This window comes from Lactuca virosa, chromosome 2 (assembly GCF_052849685.1).
Source record: "Lactuca virosa cultivar CGN04683 chromosome 2, Lactuca_virosa_CGN04683_v6, whole genome shotgun sequence".
NCBI lineage: Eukaryota > Viridiplantae > Streptophyta > Magnoliopsida > Asterales > Asteraceae > Lactuca > Lactuca virosa.
In genome coordinates, this window is record NC_136427.1 from 10,339,427 (window position 1) to 10,345,466 (window position 6,040).

Consider the following 6,040-nt stretch of genomic DNA (forward strand, 5'->3'; position numbering starts at 1 on the left):
GTTTCATCTACTCCAAATGAAAGTAATAGTCTTTAACACCTGAATTAAGAAAGTAAAAACACAAATAGAAACATTTAGAATGCTAATCATGGTCAGAAAAACAAACCGAATGAATCCTTCCATGAATCAGCTCTCGAATCCTTCAGATCTTTGCTCCATATTAGCTTAACGACCCTCTCACCGACTTCTAAACCCTCAAAATGGCTTGTCTGAGGTTTATTTTCGTAGGGAACAAATTAGGGTTGAAGATATGTTATTAGCGTTAACTTTCGGCTCTATTTATAGGTTACAACCATGCGACAACATGGAGAAAGGCTCTCCACGATGTGGGAGAGGGTTTATTCGCTTCCACGAAATTCCCTAATGTCGCCACGTTGTGGTAATGGTTTTGCCACGACGTGGGATCTTGGAATCAGAATTTGGCATAAACACGAAATTCATCAAAATTTTGTCTAGCTTCCAGAACATCTTGAATCTCACCAATAGGAGTTACGAGTCATGAGATATGGCCAAAACACTGAACAGAGGTTAAGCTGTCAAACAACATCTTTTTTGGACTTTTTTTAGCTCCTTTCTCCTCTTTTTGCATCCCAGCTCCGGTTTTAACTATAATTGAACATTTCAAAGCATATTAAGTATCATATATCTTAAAATATAACATTTTTACGCAAATATATTTGGATAATGGCCTAAAATACATAGTTAAATAACTATATATATATATATATATATATATATATATATATATATATATATATATATATATATATATATATATATATATATATATTAAAAGGGTATAATAATTATTTCAAATTTAATAAGTATCAAAACCACATAAACTTTTATCAAAAAGATGATATTTCATATTTTTAAGCTGATTATTTTTTTGGATACATGAAAATATGGAAATCTCTAATAAAGTCCCTACATTTTGATCTCGTATTCAATTAAGTCCATATATTATTTTTTTTATTAAGTCCCAAATATCGGGAATTGTATTCAATTAAGTCCAAAATACTAGGAATTGTTTTCACTTTGAACCTTCTTACCTGGTCAACAGATCACCCACTTTCAAAATTTACACTTTTGACCCAAATTTTCAATTTTTTTACAAATTTAATCCAAAATTTACACTTTTGGCCCATATTTCAAAATTTTCTTACGAATTCATGCTAAATTTAGTATTTTAAATATTAAAAAAAAAAACTAGGTTAAAATATGTTTTTTTGTTTTTGCTTTATAAAATCATATTTATACAAAAAAAAATTATTTTCACATAAAAAACCTTCTTTTCTCTATATTAAAACTTTTTTTAAAGATTTTTGTTAAAACAATATTATATGTGAAAAATATGTTAAAATATTATGAAAAAACATAAGAAAGAAACAATGGTCATATATTGTTTTATTAACATCGTTATATTTGTTATTATTTTCCTCAAAACTTATAAAAATCATAACCTCTTCATACGAACTCCATTTTCAACATTCTTATATCCACATGTTTGTCTTGACGTCTACTAAAACTTTCATGTTGATCATTTTAGCCAAAAAAAATATTCACTTTCATTTTTTTAAACAAATGTTTATATTTTTTAACTTTTATATGTGAAAATGGGTATTACCATATATTGATTTATATTAAAGTACAAAATATTGAAGTGGTTATGCTAACAAGATTTTGCTTAAAAACTAAACAACATATTTTTCGAATAAAAAACCAAGATATTTACTAATATAAAAAACATATTTTCACATAAGTAAGGCAGATATTTATAAAAATAATTTTTTCCATGTTATTAGTTTTCGAATTATAGAGGTGCAGAAATAAAAATAATTTTTTCATCCTATGTTAAAATAAAATGTTCCATCCTTGATTGAACAAAAAGAAAAAACATTGAAGTTGATTATGTTTACTAGATTTTGCTTAAAAACTAAAAAAAAATATTGAATACAAAACCAAGATAATTATTAAAATAAAAAACATAGTTTCACATAAAAAATCAAAATATTTACAAAAGGTAACTTTTGACATGACATTTGTTTTCGAATTATATAGGTGCACAAGTAAAACCTTTTTGACCAAAATAATATATTTTGTAACAAAAATAACATATTTTAAACAAAATATGTTTTATGTGAAAAATATGTTTTCTTTCTATAAATATGATTTTATAAAGCAAAAATAACATATTTGAAACAAAATATAAAAAAAATATGTGAAAAAACTAAATTTAGGATGAATTTGTAACAAAATTTTGAAATCTGGACCAAAAGTGTAAATTTTGGAACAAACTTGTAATAAAATTTAAAATCTGGGTCAAAAGTGTAACTTTTGAAAGTTGAAAACCTGATAATGGGGAAAATGATGAAATTGAATACAATCCCCGGTATTCGGGACTTAATCAGAAAAAATAATAATATAGAGACTTAATTGAATATGAGGTCAAAATATATAGACTTTATTGTAGATTTTCTCATACATACGAATATTAAAGTGCCATATTTCACCAACATTTAAATGAAATTAAAATTATGTTAATTTAAAATCAATAATTGATATTAAAAAGTAAATTATAATTATTGAATTTGAAAAATGAAAAATACAAAAAAGTCTCAAGTTTTACATGCATAATTGGTAAGAGCCATAGTTTTTTTTTTTGTTGGTAAACCATCATTTTTCAGATAACCTTTCATTTTAAACCTATTATCCGATCGTCCTTATTTTACTTTTATTTTTTTTTTTAAAATAAAAAGTTTTGTGGAAACTTATGGTTTTTACATACAAAAAAAGTTAGGGTTTTTTTAAACAAAATGTATACAACTTCGGACTTTTTTGTATTTATCATTCCTTTCGTCAAACGGATTTATATTCACAAGTGGTATTCATATATCTATATTTTACATAGTTTATTTTATTTTTTTATGTATAAAAACTTATTTAATGTTTATATATATATATATATATATATATATATATATATATATATATATATATATATATATATAGATATTGTAATATAAATATAAAATACATACAAGTACTTGGTATGTATAAAATACGTGTTTTATTTATTTTTTATATGTAAAAAATCAATTTTTATGTATTGATGTATGTATAAAAATCATATTTGGTGTATATAAATCATATTTTGTATGTATATTATGTATTCAAAATGTATTTTATACATAAAAATCCATATTATATATAAAAATCTTATTCGTATACCTATATTTTAGAAAACATATTGTATGTATAAAATACCAAAAAATCTCAAGTTTTACACATTTAGTTGGAAAAAAACCTTAGCTTTTCTTTTAGGTAAAAACCATAAATTTAAAGAAAACATTTTATTTAAAAAAAAGGATAACCGTATAATATATTAAAAAAGATTGATCATCCGAAAACTTATGATTTTTACAAACCAAAAAAAAAAGTTATGGCTTTTGCCAACAACGCATGTAAATTTTCAAACTTTTTTGGTATTTACCCTTTGAAAAATGACAAAATTAGTCATTGTTAAATTAGTTTGGTATAACAATAGGTAACGATAATATTAATCGCAAACGTAAGTTTATTGACAAACAAACTATAAGCAGATGTCATTGAGATCAATCTGTTGAAGAAAAACGTTTATCTTAAACCATAATATTTTTTATATTATTTTATTAATTGTAAATATCATTATAACCATCCAAGTTCACTAACTCCTTTCAAACTTTTTAATCGATGTATCTATTGTGATATGGTTAAATATAATGTACTTCTTACTATGTTTATTTGGTTCCAAAAAGTACCAATTTTATTAATATAGAATAAAAATTGTTATTTTATAGTTAATGACTTAGGAGGGTAATTAGGTTTCTAGTTTGTCTGTATTAGGTCACTAAGATTTTTTTTGTGCGTATTAGACCAATATGGTTGTTATTACAGTTTAGAAATAGTCCTTTTTACCGGTTTCTTCCTGTTTAACCGGTAAAAAGGACTATTTCTAAACGGTAATAACAACCATATTGGTCTAATACGCACAAAAAATCCTTAGTGACCTAATACGGACAAACTGGAAACCTAATTACCCTCCTAAGTCATTAACCCTAATTTTAAAGACATTGAGAATATATGACCATCAACAGTAAACTAGTTCGTTTAGAACTCGCGTCGTCCCATATCGACTAGAAGAAGAACCTGCTACTCCTCTATATGGCGAAGCTCTTCATCTATAGTCGTCTCTTCGGGGACATCCGATAAAATTGGAACGATACAGAGAAGATTAGCATGGCCCCTGTTGGTTTTGTTGTTTATAAAATAATTGATAATATGCATGTTGTGGTTTTGTTGTTTATAAAATAATTGATAATAGACATCCTCTACAAGTCCCTGTTGGTTTTACATTTCCATTCGTTATCAAATGTAGACATTGATGGGAGGTATCAAAGTGATATTGTTTTTGTACATATGGATGTGTTCATGTAAACATTTAAATGACAAAAAAGAAGTTATTGATAAAATGTTGCATATTTATGTAATGAAGATCATCAATCATATGAGTTTTTGGACTTGGAAATTCTGGAAGGGTTGTGTGATAAGTTTAAATGGAAGCAACTATTTTTAGTCAAACAAATCAGTCACATTGATTAGTAAGCATGTTTTCTAAATAATTAGAGTTAATGACTTAGGAGGGTAATTAGGTTTCCAGTTTGTCCGTATTAGGTCACTAATGTTTTTTTGTGCGTATTAGACCAATATGGTTGTTATTACCGTTTAGAAATAGTCCTTTTTACCGGTTAAACAGGAAGAAACCGGTAAAAATGACTATTTCTAAACGGTAATAACAACCATATTGGTCTAATACGCACAAAAAAAACCTTAGTGACCTAATACGGACAAACTGGAAACCTAATTACCCTCCTAAGTCATTATCCCTATAATGTACTTCTTACTATGTTTATTTGGTTCCAAATCGTATCAAATTTATTAATATAGAATAAAAATTGTTATTTTATAGTTACGATGGTTTGTGTATCTCATATCGGTGCGATATAAACCTTATGTGTCTATATATGTTGAAGTCACCTATAGCTCCATATTGGTTTTTTTGGAGAAACAAAATTTGACTCAACATATATTTTACATGGTGTCATAGTGGATGTCCATACCCTCAAAACTAATTAACACATCTTTGTCTAACCTCATCAAGCTTGCATCTTTAAGAGGAGTGTTAATGTATCTTCACATTAGTACAATAAAATCTCTTATATCTCTATATATGTTGTACTATTCCTCTCTCTACAAGGAATGTCAATTATATATATATATATATATATATATATATATATATATATATATATATATATATATATATATAGGATATAGATCCGGTAAGAATTTTTTTTTGGTAGGAAGGTAAAAAGTTTTTTTTTTCTACATATTTTTTTGACGAACAAAATATATGAATCACTAGATGATTCATTTGTAAGATGATTCACAAGAAAAAATTCCCAAAAAAACATCTTTATGATTCATTTTTAAGTTAATTAAGAAAAAATTCACTTTTATGACAATTTTAATGAATAACAACAACATCATTGTATAAATGAATCATCGAGATGTTTTTTTGAGAATTTTTTCTTGTGAATCATCTTACAAATGAATCATCTAATGATTCATTTTGTTTGTTCGCGAAAAAAATATGTAGAAAAAAAACTTCTTACCTTCCTACCAAAAATTTCCTTCTTATTTGATCTTGACTCTCTCTCTCTCTCTCTCTCTATATATATATATATATATATATATATATATATGATATAGATCCGGTAAGAATTTTTTTTTGGTAGGAATGTAAGAAGTTTTTTTTTCTACATATTTTTTTGACGAACAAAATAAATGAATCACTAGATGATTCATTTGTAAGATGATTCACAAGAAAAAATTCTCAAAAAAACATCTTTATGATTCATTTTTAAGTAAATTAAGAAAAAATTCACATTTATGACAATTTTAGTGAATAACAACAAAATCATTGTATAAATGAATCATC

At 25.4% G+C, this 6,040-nt stretch overlaps 1 pseudogene; it reads left to right on the forward strand.

Moving 5' to 3' along the window:
• Nucleotides 1-4,228: 4,228 nt before the first annotated feature.
• Nucleotides 4,229-4,323, forward strand: LOC145161893 (U6 spliceosomal RNA; annotated as a pseudogene).
• Nucleotides 4,324-6,040: the final 1,717 nt, after the last annotated feature.